The sequence below is a fragment of the Oncorhynchus gorbuscha genome, linkage group LG17 (assembly GCF_021184085.1).
Source record: "Oncorhynchus gorbuscha isolate QuinsamMale2020 ecotype Even-year linkage group LG17, OgorEven_v1.0, whole genome shotgun sequence".
NCBI lineage: Eukaryota > Metazoa > Chordata > Actinopteri > Salmoniformes > Salmonidae > Oncorhynchus > Oncorhynchus gorbuscha.
Genome location: NC_060189.1, coordinates 48,160,704 through 48,176,425, shown reverse-complemented (window position 1 = coordinate 48,176,425; position 15,722 = coordinate 48,160,704). Strand labels below are relative to the sequence as shown.

At 45.0% G+C, this 15,722-nt stretch overlaps 1 protein-coding gene across 1 annotated transcript in view; it reads right to left on the bottom strand.

Annotated features, from left to right (window-relative positions):
- Positions 1–2,238, bottom strand: part of LOC124001494 (RING finger protein 24-like) — a 58,103-nt gene extending 55,865 nt beyond the window's left edge. Inside the window, exon 1 of the mRNA XM_046308309.1 lies at positions 1,749–2,238. The gene's annotated coding sequence lies outside the window, so the exon portion shown is untranslated. The remainder of the gene's footprint in view (positions 1–1,748) is intronic.
- Positions 2,239–15,722: the final 13,484 nt, after the last annotated feature.

The following is a 15,722-nucleotide window of genomic DNA, read 5'->3' as shown; positions in this document are numbered from 1 at the left end:
GCAGCATGAAGCCTGTCATCTACTGTACCGCTCCAGTGACTGACAGGTTTGATAAACGAGGTATGCAATTGGGTGGCGTCACCTTCGTATGGCTTTAGAGTCCTTGGTCATGTTCAATAAGCACCAAACGGAACGAAACAGAATTAATCAGGAGTTGTCCAATGAGAAACATTAGATTTTCATTCCAAAACGTTGTCAAACCTTTTTCCGTTCTGTGCCCTAATGAACACGACCCCTTGAGAGAAATTATGCAGTTGACCCTCCACTCTTGACTCTCCGAGGGTGGGTGTTCTCTGTATTGTTCATTCATCCCTCAGCAGCCAAGATGTCTGTTAGACTTTTCTACATATTTGGACATTGCACACAATAAAAAGTATCTGATTACTTCTTAATAGCCTTTCCCATGAGGGGGGGGGGGCACTGTGAAATTCTTGGTACACTTGGTTTACAGTGAAACTGTAAAAAAAATTAAAATAACTACATTTTCACAAGGGACTGAATCTGAGGCACAGAGAATACAGAGTTAAGCCTTTAGCTATTCAACAATCTGTGTGCACATGGCATGACACATGCAGAGCATCTAGAGTCAGAAGCGAGGTCTATAGCAGGTTTATAGCCAGAACAGTTTTATGTGGACCCCGGGAAGAGTAGATGCTGCAAGTGCAGTCGCTAAAGGCGATCCTCAAACTCCCGAGTGGCGCAGCGCTCTAAGTTACTGTATCTCAGTGCAAGAGGTGTCACTACAGTCCCTGGTTCGATTTCAGGCTGTATCACATCCGGCCGTGATTGGGAGTCCCATAGTGCAGTGCACAATTGGGCCAGCATCATCCGGGTTTGGCCGGGGGAGGCCGTCATTGTAAATAAGAATGTGTTCTTAACTGACTTCCCTAGTTAAATAAAAGTCACATAAAAAATACAATTAAAATAAACAGCAGTCTGTGCCAGGCAGGTAAGGGTTAAGGCATATAAACCCTTTATTCCCATCCACTGATGACACTAACCCTGTAATAATCTGCAATTCTGTTTAACAACTTAGTTTACGTCAACGGGGAGGAAAATTATTTCGCTATTGTTTAGGGTGCTGTATTTTGTTTATATAACGTTAGCACTTTACTAAGCACATGCATGGTCGAGAAAAAAACAGCCAACAGCACTTGGAATAGGAGCAGGTCTAGAACATTCTATTGCGCGTGCAAAATTAGTAACTTCACTTTCAGGTTTGCTGAACCAAGAGCCAATGCGTTTTAAATGTGAAACTGCATAGAAAATGCACAATTCGCAAATCAGTCTGTCTGATGTACAAAATAATTGAATAAGCAGTTTATCACGAGCGACTGATATCCACAGCACGAGCTAGTACTCGTTAGTCCTACACCTGCTTATCAACAACGTTGATTGTATCGACTTATACAATGTTGACTTGAGTTCCACATTCCACTGTTATTATGAAAATATGATCACATTTTTGCCAACGAGACGTACGCCAACGCACAGCTGATAATAATGGGCCTAAATGTATTTTGCTCGTACATCGTCAATGGAGGGGGGGGGGGCGTATTTTCAAAAATCGATTAAATGATGGTCAATGTTTAATAATCCCTATCATATATATCACACATCAGATAGACAAATAAACTAGCTCGATTTTTACAACGATACCCCAACTGCAAACACGCCTATTAACATACAAACCTGTATGTACAGTCACGTTTGACACTGCAAAGCAACCCAAATAATAGGACACTTACCAATCAATACCGTCCTCAATATCTGCTCGTCTCTTCTTCACCAATACCAATGAGAGAACTAGCAGGCCAATAAAACAAACAAAAAAACTCTGCAATTCAGATAACTAGCGACAGTAACGTTAGACAGCTGTCTTATCTACACCGGACAGGCTACAGCCCGTGCAAAGCGTCTTCATTCAACTCGCGGTGTTGGTGGTTGACTCCGGTTTGCTCGAAATTGGCTTGCTGGCTAGCGATGTGGCAATATTTATCAACAATGTAACAGACAACAAAAAAACTGCGAATCGGACATCACGATAAATTTAAACCGATTTTTTTAAAGGCGACAACTGCTCCTCAGACGACTATATGTGTTGATTCCAGGTGTCCAATATTCCTGTGGTCAATTTTGAACGGTTCTCCAAGCACGTAGTGCTCGTAGTCCCTCCTCCTAGTCCGTTTTAACAGAGACAAGAGTCGTGTATACTGTGTACGTGGGATTGCTGTGCTCTGGCTGGAAGGATGGATTGATGCATTGCTCACGGAGTGTGCTGTGTTTTTCCTGGCTGCCATCAGAGATGGGAGAACCCCCGCCCTTAAAAAAAATGTTAACCTTTATTTTATAATAATAATAATAATAATAATAATATTTTACTAAGCAGGTCAGTTAACAACACATTTTTATTTACAATGACGGCCTACCAAAAGGCTAAAGGCCTCGTGAGGGGACGGGGCCTGGGATTTAAAATAAATACAATATGAATAAAGGACAAAACACAATAAGAGAGACAACGCTACACAACGAGAGACATAAGACAACAACATAGCAAGGCAGCAACACAAAACATGGTACAAACATTATTGGGCACAAAACAAAGGGCAAAGGAGGTAGAGACAACAATACATCACACAAAGCAGTCACAACTGTCAGTAAGAGTGTCCATAATTGAGTCATTGAATGAAGAGATTGAATAAACTGTCTAGTTTGAGTGTTTGTTGTAGCTCATTCCAGTCACTTGCTACAGCAAACTGTGAAGAGGAGCGACCCAGGGATGTGCGTGCTTCGGGGACCTTTAACAGCATGTGACTGGCAGAACTGGTGTTGTATGTGGAGGATGAGGGCTGCAGTAGCTATCTCAGATAGGGGGGGAGTGAGGCCTAAGACTGTGTTTTAAATAATGAACCACTGGGTCTTGCTACGGGTATACAGAGATGACCAGTTTACAGATGAGTATAGAGTCTGCCTGGCTGGCGTGGGCAGATAATAAGGGTATTACCACCTGGGGGGATATCAAATCAAATTGTATTTGTAGCCAGGCAGATAATAAGGGTATTACCACCTGGGGGATATCAAATCAAATTTGATTTGTTACATGCGCCAAATACAACAGGTATTACAGTGAAATGCTTACTTACAAGCCCTTAACTAACAATTCAGTTTTAGGAAAATACCTCCCAAAAAGTAAGAGATAAGAATAACAAATAATTTAAGAGCAGTAGTAAATAACAATAGTGGGGCTATATACAGGGGATACCGGTATGCAACTAATCAAATAGTCTGGGTAGCCATTTGATTAGCTGTTCAGGAATCTTATAGTTTGGGGGAAGAAGCTGTTTAGAAGCTTCTTGGACCTAGATTTGGCACTCTTGCCAGACGGTAACAGAGAGAACAGTCAATGACTATGGGGGCTGGAGTCTTTGACCATTTTTATGGCCTTCCTCTGACACCGCCTGGTATAGAGGTCCTGGATGGCAGGAAGCTTGGCCCCGGTGATGTGCTGGGCCGTATGCACTACACTCTGTAGTGTCTTGCGGTCGGAGGCCGAGCAGTTACCATACCAGGCAGTGATGCAACCCGTCAGGATGCTCTCGATGGTGCAGCTGTAAAAACCTTTTGAGGATCTGAGGACCCATGCCAAATCTTTTCAGTCTCCCGAGGGGGAATAGATTTAGTCATGCCCTCTTCACGACTGTCTTGGAGTGCTTGGACCATGTTAGTTTGTTGGTGATGTGGACGCCAAGGATCTTGAAGTACTCAACCTGCTCCACTACGACCCCATCGATGAGAATGGGGGTGTGCTCGGTCCTCCCTTTCTTCTAGTCCACAGTCATCTCCTTTGTCTTGATCAGGTTGAGGGAGAGGTTGTTGTCCTTGCACCACACGGTCAGGTCTCTGACCTCCTCCCTATAGGCTGTCTCGTTGTCGTGCCAGGCCGCACAATCATGAGTGAACAGGGAGTACAGGAGTGGACTGAGAACGCACCCCTTAGGGGCCCATGTGTTGAGGATTAGCGTGGCGGATGTGTTGTTACCTACCCTTACCACCTGGGTGCTGGTCCGTCAGAAAGTCCAGGATCCAGTTACAGAGGGAGATGTTTAGTCCCAGGATCCTTAGCTTGGTGATGAGCTTTGAGGACACTATGGTGTTGAACACTGAGCTGTAGTCAATGAATATCATTCTCACATAGGTGTTCCTTTTGTCCAGGGGGGAAAGGGAAGTGTGGAGTGTGGATCTGTTGGTGCAGTATGCAAATTGGAGTGTGTCTAGGGTTTCTGGGATAATGGTGTTGACGTGAGCTATGACAAGCCTTTCAAAGCACTCCATGGCTACATACATGAGTGCTACAGGTCAGTAGTAATTTAGGCAGGCAACCTTAGTGTTCTTGGGCACAGGGACTATGGTGGTCTGCTTGAAACATGTTGGTATTACAGACTCAGACAGGGAGAAGTTGAAAATGTCGGTGAAGACACTTGCCAGTTGGTCAGAGCATGCTCGGAGTAAACGTCCTGGTATTCCGTCTGGCCCAGCGACCTTGTGAATGTTGACCTGTTTAAAGGTCTTACTCACATTGGCTGCAGAGAGCGTGATCACACAGTCGTCTGGAACAGCTGATGCTCTTATGCATGTTTCAGTGTTACTTGCCTCGAAGCAAGCATAGAAGTTATTTAGCTCATCTGGTAGACTCGTGACACTGGGCAACTCTCGGCTGTGCTTCCCTTTGTAGTCTGTAATAGTTTGCAAGCCCTGCCACATCTGACGAGCACCGGAGCCGGTGTAGTATGATTCTATCTTAGTCCTGTATTGACGCTTTGCCTTTTTGATGGTTCGTCGGAGGGCATAGCAGGATTTCTTATAAGCTTCCGGGTTAGAGTCCCGCTCCTTGAAAGTGGCATCTCTACCCTTTAGCTCAGTGCGGATGTCACCTGTAATCCATGGCTTCTGGTTGGGGTATGTACGTACAGTCACTGTGGGGGCGACTTCCTTGATGCACTTATTGATAAAGCCAGTAACTGATGTGGTGTACTCCTCAATGCCATCGGAAGAATCCCAGAACATATTCCAGTCTGTGTTAGCAAAACAGTTCTGTAGTTTAGCAGTGCTTCATCTGACCACTTTTTTATAGAGCGGGTCACTGATGCTTCCTGCTTTAATTTTAGCTTGTAAGCAGGAATCAGGAGGATAGAGTTATAGTCAGATTTGCCAAATGGAGGGCCGAGGGAGAGCTTTGTACGCATTGCTGTGTGTGGAATGAGATAAAACGGATTTAAGTTTCCCTGCATTAAAGTCCCCGGCCACTAGGAGCGCCACCTCTGGATGAGCATTTTCCTGTTTGCTTATGGCGGAATAAAGCTCATTGAGTGCGGTTTTCGTGCCAGCCTCGGTCTGTGGGGTGTAAAGACAGCTACGAAAAATACAGATGAAAACTCTCGGTAAATAGTGTGGTCTACAGCTTATCATGAGATACTCTACCTTAGACGAGCAAAACCTTGAGACGTCCTTCGATATCGTGCACCAGCTATTGTTTACAAATATGCATAGGCCCCCGCCCCGTGTCTTACCAGAGGCTGCTGTTCTATCCTGCCGATAGTGTGTATAACCCGCCAGCTGTATGTTCTTGATGTCGTCGTTCAGCCACGACTCTGTGAAACATAATATATTATAGTTTTTAATGTCCTGTTGGTAGGACATATGTGCTTTCCGTTCATCCCATTTATTTTCCAGCCTTCGATCGTTAGCTAGCTGGATGGAAGGAAAGGGAAGATTAGCCACTCATTGCCTGACCCTCACAAGACACCCTGATCTCTTTCTGAGAATCTCCATTTCCTTTTCGAGCGAATCACAGGGATCTGGGCCTGGTCAGGTGTCTGTAGTATATCCCTCCAGTCCGACTCATTGAAGAAGAACTCTTCGTCCAATTTGAGGTGAGCAATCCCACTTCTGATGTCCAGAAGCTCTTTTCGGTCATAAGAGACGGTAGCAGCAACATTATGTACAAAACAAGTAACGAACAACGCAAAAAAACAAATTGCACGTTTTTTTCAGAGTCAATAAAATGGCGCCATTTTCAAAATAAATAAAAATGCAAGCATTCACATGCAGACTATTTTATTATAGAGATGAATCGATCATAGTATGTTTGTTATTTACATTTATGTGCCTATAGAAGTTGATGCAACATATTTGGCTAGAAATAATTCTATTGAGATTCGATTGAGCATTAATTGATTTAGTCACCCACTTATTAACAATGTCATCATTGGGATCTCAGTCTCAGCGAATGAGCTGAGATAGTGGTTAAGATGTCACAACCTGATATTGCTCTACAGTCAAACACTGTCTGGTGCTGATGACTAGTCTATATTCTAGAACAATAAAACACATCATGCATGGACTCAAACTGAATTAGCCTAGATCCCAGGTGTCAAGAGTCACCTATATAATCAATAGGATTAGTCCAGTAAAACTGGAACAAAAAAAAGGAAACAAAACTATTTTTCAAATCAAATCAAATGGTATTGGTCTCTTACACATATTTTGCAGATGTTATCGCAGGTGCAGTGAAATCTTGCTTTTGTTTCTAGCTCCAACAGTGCAGTAAAACCTAACAATAGAAAACAATACACACAAACTCAAAACAATGTAATAATGAAATTAAGAAATAACAGAATGAGCAATGTTAGAGTCCATATATATATATATATATATATATATATATATATATATTTGTAAGTCGCTCTGGATAAGAGCGTCTGCTAAATGACTTAAATGTAAATGTAAATGTATATATATGCAGTGCATTCGGAAAGTATTCAGACCCCTTGACTTTTCCCATATTTTGTTACATTACAGCCTTATTCTAAAATGGACTAAATTATATTTTGTACTCATCCTTCTCTACACACTATCCCAAAATGACAAAGCGAAAATAAGTTGAGATTTTTGAAAATGTATTAAAAATAAAAAAACAGAAATACCTTATTTGCATAAGAATTCAGACCCTTTGCTATGAGTCTCAAAATTGAGCTCATGTGCATCCTGTTTTCATTGATCATCGTTGAGATTTTTCTACAACTTGAATGGAATCCAACTGTGGCAAATTCAATGAATAGGACATTATTTGGAAAGGCACACACCTGTCTGTATAAGGTCCCACTGTTGACAGTGCATGTCAGAGAAAAAACGAAGCCATGAGGTCGACGAAATTGTCCATTGAGCTCCGAGACAGGATTGTGTCGAGAAACAGATCTGGGAAAAATGTCTGCAGCATTGAAGGTTCCCAAGAACACAGTGGCTTCCATCATTCTTAAAGGGAAGAAGATTGAAACCACCAAGACTCTTCCTAGAGCTGGTCGCCTGGCCAAATTGAGCATTCAGGGGAGAAGAGCCTTGGTCATGGAGGTGACCAAAAACCTGATTGTCACTCTGACAATGCCGAGCATCACGTCTAGAGTAAACCTTGCACCACCCCTACGGTGAAGCATGGTGGTGGCAGAATCATGCTGTGGGGATGTTTTTCAGTGGCAGGGACTGGTCAGGATCGAGGGAAAGATGAAAGGAGCAAAGTACAGAGAGATTCTTGATGGAAACCTGCTCCATTTTGCTCTTCCAAAAGTGTTGGGAAAAAAATTGTCAATAATCAACTGACTGGCTTTCTTGATGTCTATAGTATTCTCTCCGGTATGCAATCTGATTTCCGCTCAGGTTATGGATGTGTCACCGCAACCTTAAAGGTCCTCAGTGATGCCACCATTGCCCTTGATTCTAAGAAATGTTGTGCTGCAGTTTTTATTGAATTGGCCAAAGCTTTTGATATGGTAAACCATTCCGTTCTTGTGGGATGGCTAAGGAGTATTCGTGTCTTTGAGGGATCTTTGGCCTGCTTTGCTAACTACCTCTCTCAAAGAGTGCAGTGTATAAAGTCAGAACATCTGCTGTCTCAGCCACTGCCTGTTACCAAGGTAGTACCACAAGGTTCGATCCTAGGCCCCACGCTCTTCTCAATTTACATTAATTTTACCTTGGCTGAGACAGCAGCCACTGCCTGTCTATACTCCTCTGTAAACTGGTCATCTCTGTATACCTGTCACAAGACCCACTGGATGATGCTTATTTATAAAACACTCTTAGGCCTCTTCATTCAAAGACTCAGTCATGGACACTCTTACTGACAGTTGTGGCTGCTTCGTGTGATGTGTTGTTGTCTCTACCTTCTTGCCCTTTGTGCTGTTGCATGTGCCCTGCAATGTTTGTCCAATGTTTTGTGCCGCTACCATGTTGGGCTGCTGCCATGTTGTGTTGATACCATGTTGTTGTCATGTTGTGTTGCTGACATGCTGTGTTGTCACCTGTTGCTGCCATGCTATGCTGTTGTCTTAGGTCTCTCTTTATGTAGTGCTGTGGTGTCTCTCTTGTCATGATGTGTGTTTTGTCCCATCCCCCGCAGGAGGCCTTTTTGCCTTTTGGTCGGCTGTCGTTGTAATTAAGAATTTGTTCTTAACTGCCTTGCCTAGTTAAAAATAAAGGTTCAATAAAAAAGAAAATACAAATAAAAGACTAAGTGTCAAGGCAGGGTACAGGGCGGAGGCCGGCATGTGGTGACTATTTAACAGACTGATGGCCTGGAGATAGAAGCCGTTTAATCATTCTCTCGGTCCCAGTTTTGATGCACCTGTACCGTCTCCGCCATCTAGATGGCAGCGGGGCGAACAGGACGTGGCTCGGGTGGCCTTCCTGTGACACCAGGTGATGTAGATGTCCTGGAGGGCAGGCAGTGTTCCCCTGGTGATGTACTGTGCTGACGGCACCGGCACCACCTTCTGGAGAGCCCTGCGGCTGGTTGGCGGACAGAGCAATTGCTGTACCAGACGGTGATACAGCCCCGGCAGGATGCTCTCAATTGTGAATCTGTGGGATTTCTTGTCTTATTTTTGTTTACCATCTCATCTTATCTCATCTCACCTCATCGTTAAAGGGATGATGTCATTGAATTTCCCACTAGCTTCCGTAGTGAGGAATCTTCCCAGACTATAATCGGGGGATTTGAATGAGTTATCAACGGATTCAGGAAGCAGTCATCACCACCCTATCATAAGCCTGTTTCCCTTGTTTCCCTTATCCTGTGACAGGCGTCAAGGAGCGAGCCCGTCCCAGGCGAATACCACGGCCTGTGCATGCCAACGAGGCGCCCGTGACAGGGACACATTGTGAGACGGAGCACGGCAGGCACGGAGTGGGCGTGCGATGCGACCGTCCTGAATGGACAGCGGGGGTTGGTCAGGAGGGAAGGATGGCAGTGTCCACAAAGGCCCATTGAGTGTGGCACACTGGGTGCTAGACTGGCACCCCCTGACATAACTGGGCATGAGTGGGGCGGGCGAGGAGGAAGCCTGCTACCTGGTACAGGCTGAATAGAAGGATTCTTCCAGCTAGAATAGGAGAGCATTTTGCACTTCATCATTCCAGGCTAATGTTAGCTATTATGTCCTGTTTTGTACACAGAAGTGAACTGTTGACGTCTACTCAGTGTTTTTCCCATATGGCCTTTATGTGAGAAGATTGCTCATGCACGGCCCGAACATGATGCAATGTTAGTAAAACAATAGAACAGACTATATTGGTGTTTTACTCCCCAAAGTGTGCATCTTGTGCAGAGAGGTGAAAAAGACATTTGGCAAATTTCGAGGCATGACACACGCACACACGTACACACAGAGGAGGGACACGTACACACAGAGGAGGGACACGTACACACATAGGAGGGACATGTACACACAGAGGAGGGACACGTACACACAGAGGAGGGACACGTACACACAGAGGAGGGACACGTACACACAGAGGAGGGACACGTACACACAGAGGAGGGACACGTACACACAGAGGAGGGACACGTACACACAGAGGAGGGACACGTACACACAGAGGAGGGACACGTACACACACACATAGCCAAAGAATAGGTTCGTTCTAGATAAACATGCATATCTGGTAAGGGTGTGGTTCACGTAATACTCATCCCGAGGACTACTTGGCCATGAAGTACATTTAGTAAACAAACCCTTTCCCCCCCCCAACCCTTTGGACACAAAGACGTGTATAGGATGAGTCATACTACATTATCTGGATATGAGTCAACAGAACATGACCTTTTGAAAATGAGATTTCAACTGTACAGTCACTTTAAGAAAGAATGTGTGACAACTCACTGGGGTGATGGAAGTGTACTGGCAATGTATACTAGATTCAAAGTGAGTAAGGCATTCTATACATGCCTGTTTAGAGTAAGAAGTGATCTGCATAGGGCTGGAAAAAATATGGTTTGTGGCCAAAGGATAAATTGGAGAAAAAAAAGCACTTCAAAAACCACATCTCAAAAATACTTGCTATTACCTCCTGAGAAGGATGAGCTGGCCAATCAGCAACCTACTCGCAGTCATATTTTTTTAATGATTGGAACACGCCCACATCAGTCTGCTGATGTGGTACGCCCACACCAATTCAACCGCAGACAAGCTGCTTTTTAATACATTCAATTAGATGATTTGGAAGCAAAACTATTTCACTTATCAAACATTAGGAACACCGTAATATTGCGCTGCGCTTGCCCCACCCTTTGCCTTCAGAACAGCCTCAATTCGTTGGGGCGTGGACTCTTCAAGGCGTCGAAGGCGTTCCACGGGGATGCTTGTCCCATGATGACTCCAATGCTTCCCCCGGTTGTGTCAAGTTGGCTGGATGTCCTTTGGGTGTTGGACCATTCTTGACACACAGGAAACTGTTGAGCGTGACAACCCAGCAACGTTGCAGTTCTTGACACAGACCGGTGCGCCTGGCACCTGCTACCATAACCCGTTCAATGGCACTTCAATATTTTGTCTTGCCCGTTCACCCTCTGAATCGCACACACAATCCATGTCTCAATTATCTCAAGGCTTAAAAATCCATCTTTAACCCGTCTCCTCCCCTTCATTGACACCGATTGAAGTGGATTCAACACGTGACATCAATGAGGGATCATACCTTTCACCTGGATTCACCTGGTAAAGTCTATGTCATGGAGCAAGTTCTTCATGTTTTGTAATACTTAGTGTAACTCCCTCTTGTCTCGGACAATCAATTAGATAACAAAGTCCAGTCGACATTGCTCTGCATCACATTCACAGCCAGGCTACATAACACTACACAACACAGTCTAGAGAACAGAAGACATAACGGATTTCACAACGAACATTACATTTACATTTTACATTTAAGTCATTTAGCAGACGCTCTTATCCAGAGCGACTTACAAATTGGTGCACTCACCTTATGACATCCAGTGGAACAACCACTTTACAATAGTGCATCAAAATATTTTAAGGGGGGTGAGAAGGATTACTTTATCCTATCCTAGGTAGTCCTTAAAGAGGTGGGGTTTCAGGTGTCTCCGGAAGGTGGTGATTGACTCCGCTGTCCTGGCGTCGTGAGGGAGTTTGTTCCACCATTGGGGAGCCAGAGCAGCGAACAGTTTTGACTGGGCTGAGCGGGAACTGTACTTCCTCAGTGGTAGGGAGGCGAGCAGGCCAGAGGTGGATGAACGCAGTGCCCTTATTTGGGTGTAGGGCCTGATCAGAGCCTGGAGGTACTGAGGTGCCGTTCCCCTCACAGCTCCGTAGGCAAGCACCATGGTCTTGTAGCGGATGCGAGCTTCAACTGGAAGCCAGTGGAGAGAGCGGAGGAGCGGGGTGACGTGAGAGAACTTGGGAAGGTTGAACACTAGACGGGCTGCGGCGTTCTGGATGAGTTGTAGGGGTTTAATGGCACAGGCAGGGAGCCCAGCCAACAGCGAGTTGCAGTAATCCAGACGGGAGATGACAAGTGCCTGGATTAGGACCTGCGCCGCTTCCTGTGTGAGGCAGGGTCGTACTCTGCGGATGTTGTAGAGCATGAACCTACAGGAACGGGCCACCGCCTTGATGTTAGTTGAGAACGACAGTTTGTTGTCCAGGATCACGCCAAGGTTCTTAGCGCTCTGGGAGGAGGACACAATGGAGTTGTCAACCGTGATGGCGAGATCATGGAACGGGCAGTCCTTCCCCGGGAGGAAGAGCAGCTCCGTCTTGCCGAAGTTCAGCTTGAGGTGGTGATCCGTCATCCACACTGATATGTCTGCCAGACATGCAGAGATGCGATTCGCCACCTGGTCATCAGAAGGGGGAAAGGAGAAGATTAATTGTGTGTCGTCTGCATAGCAATGATAGGAGAGACCATGTGAGGTTATGACAGAGCCAAGTGACTTGGTGCATAGCGAGAATAGGAGAGGGCCTAGAACAGAGCCCTGGGGGACACCAGTGGTGAGAGCGCGTGGTGAGGAGACAGATTCTCGCCACGCCACCTGGTAGGAGCGACCTGTCAGGTAGGACGCAATCCAAGCGTGGGCCGCGCCGGAGATGCCCAACTCGGAGAGGGTGGAGAGGAGGATCTGATGGTTCACAGTATCGAAGGCAGCCGATAGGTCTAGAAGGATGAGAGCAGAGGAGAGAGAGTTAGCTTTAGCGGTGCGGAGCGCCTCCGTGATACAGAGAAGAGCAGTCTCAGTTGAATGACTAGTCTTGAAACCTGACTGATTTGGATCAAGAAGGTCATTCTGAGAGAGATAGCGGGAGAGCTGACCAAGGACGGCACGTTCAAGAGTTTTGGAGAGAAAAGAAAGAAGGGATACTGGTCTGTAGTTGTTGACATCGGAGGGATCGAGTGTAGGTTTTTTCAGAAGGGGTGCAACTCTCGCTCTCTTGAAGACGGAAGGGACGTAGCCAGCGGTCAGGGATAAGTTGATGAGCGAGGTGAGGTAAGGGAGAAGGTCTCCGGAAATGGTCTGGAGAAGAGAGGAGGGGATAGGGTCGAGCGGGCAGGTTGTTGGGCGGCCGGCCGTCACAAGACGCGAGATTTCATCTGGAGAGAGAGGGGAGAAAGAGGTCAGAGCACAGGGTAGGGCAGTGTGAGCAGAACCAGCGGTGTTGTTTGACTTAGCAAACGAGGATCGGATGTCGTCGATCTTCTTTTCAAAATGGTTGACGAAGTCATCTGCAGAGAGGGAGGAGGGGGGGGGGAGGAGGATTCAGGAGGGAGGAGAATGTGGCAAAGAGCTTCCTAGGGTTAGAGGCAGATGCTTGGAATTTAGAGTGGTAGAAAGTGGCTTTAGCAGCAGAGACAGAGGAGGAAAATGTAGAGAGGAGGGAGTAAATCAAATAACTTTGTACCCTATGAGCAAAAGACGTTGACAATCATTATTTTTGGTTGAAAAGATGCTGAAAATACGTGTTGTGCTCCCTGGGTAGGTTACTTGGTAGCTCCAAGACATTCTTTGTTATTCCTCAAGGGCCAGTGTGCAATTGGGGGGGCAGTAATACATAAGGTGATGGATCAGGGTCAAGTCATAGGTTAGGTTTAAATGATAATAAAGTCAAACTTAATGTGACTTGGATTTAAAAGGAATGGCGCAGAGAATGGTGTAAAGAAATACTTTAGTAGTACATGTAAGAAGAATCAACTTAGCTACTTAGCCGTTTTTTCCCTGTTTAGCTAGGGATAGCAAGGGATAGTGATGCACAAGCTTATTATTATAATCATTTTTTTTACATTTTAGTTTCCTCAAGTGTTTTTTCATGATTAGTTTCAGTTTTAGTTTAATAACCTTGGTGTGTGTGTACATGTTTTGTTCCAGCTCAGCACAATCTCATCTGATTTAACTAAACATGCCCTCCAGAGAGTCAAAAGGTCACAGAAGAACCCACTTCTGCTATGGAGCTGATTACTGACAAGGATTCATAGCATTTTATGTAGAAATCACCAGTGTATGCCCCTAAGCATAAAATGTATTTCCTTTTTTAATGTTCTTTTTTTTTTTCTTAAGGCCAGAGGCGACTCAAATATCAATCATTCTATGTGTTTTTCTCTCTCATTTTACTTCCTTTGCTGTAACCTTGGTGCTCTTTTGGCATGTGTGCTCAATCGTTGCCTTCTAGAGGAGCATTTAGGAGTCTCGTTTAGGGAACTTACCGCCAACTTTTACAATGCATTCCATCAAATACGTGTGGATATTTAGTGTTGAGTTGTGTTTCGACTGTCTGTCCCTTGTCTCGAGAAAAATAATTGACTCGTGAGTGGTTTCCGAATCTCTACTGCCCTCTACTGTTGAAAACCATACATCACAGGTCAGGTTGTAATGTAATTGGAATTGTGTTATAAATTACAGTATACTCAGCATCTTCTAAAATAATTGGGAAAAACAAACCCACAACAACACACTCACAACAGAAAAATGATATAGCAAACCACAGATTAGGATAAATAGTATTCACAGCTACAGTATTATACAGCTAGGTCATTTATGTATGCACGATTCAAATATGAATGCATCTCTCGTTCTCCTTCCTCTAAATTGTAAAAGATGAAAGAGATGTGTTTTCTAAGAGACAGTAGTCAGCCTGTCGGCCTGCCATGTGCATACCAACTCCTCATTGTCCTTCGCTCTGAAAGGGACAGTGGCGCAGTGTTATGTAAGTTGTGCCTCCCCTGATTTATTTCTGCAACAGCACACTCACTCATCATCGCAAATTGTAAGCAAGCTAATTACAGTGCCTCCTATTGACATCATTGACATCAGGAACAGAGGGTGGGCTATTAGCTGATCATTGATATTGATAATTGATGTAAATCTGCTAGTTAGCTGGCACAATACGTTTTGGGGGGACTGATTGTGATTTATCTTCAACGCTCTTAAATAATAACTTCATAATATTCATCATCTTCCAACTTATGACACTGTATATGTCTGGCTGGCTAATGGCTTGTGAGGATATTTAGTACATGGTGGTTAGACAAGGCAGACCAGCATGCGCCACCAATGTGGGCGGTGGGTGGCGAACTTGACGAAGTCACAATGACTTGCGAGCAGTGGGTTCAGACCAACAACGACGAAAACAGTATTATATATATATACCAGAGGAGGCTGGTGGGAGTAGCTATAGGAGGACTGACACGTGGTAATGGCTGGAATGGAATAAATGGATCGGAGTTAAACGTTGTTACCATATGTTTGACCGCATTCCATGTATTACCCCTATCGGTGCACGTGCCTGCTGCACGCGCTCAGTAAACCAGGAGTAAAGGAGCAGTGCTTTCACCAGAGGCAAGACTTGTGATTGTTTTTGTTTTTTTTGCTCTCAAGAAAGGGCGCCGTTGAAAGGAGCGATTACAGGAGTGGCGGTAAATGTGAAAGCTGACCAGCTAAAAGGGGAAGATTCCCGGTGTTTGTGACGCTCGCTGTTTGGTGCGACGTCGACAGGGTGGCATGAGTGGAGAGACAGAAGAGTTATTGTCTGTTCTTCATCACAAAGTGATGTTAGGATATAGAAGTTATCCTGTGCGAGATTCTGTGTCGAACACATTACGTTTGTTACAGGCGTCACGCTTATGGGCATGTGGCAGCAGTGTGTAGGAGGGAGGATCCTAGGTGTGAGAAGTGTGCAGAAGGACATGAGACAATAGGAATGTGTAAGCATTGGGGAAAGTAGTGGCATGTGTTAACTGTAGGGGTGCCCATGTGCCGGGGGATCAGAAAAGTCCTGCGCGAGAGAGGCAGGTTGAGGTTTACAGAGTAGTGCAAAAGATAAGCAACCCAAATGGTTTGATCCCACTGGTACCCTATTCCCTATATAGTGCACTATTTTTGG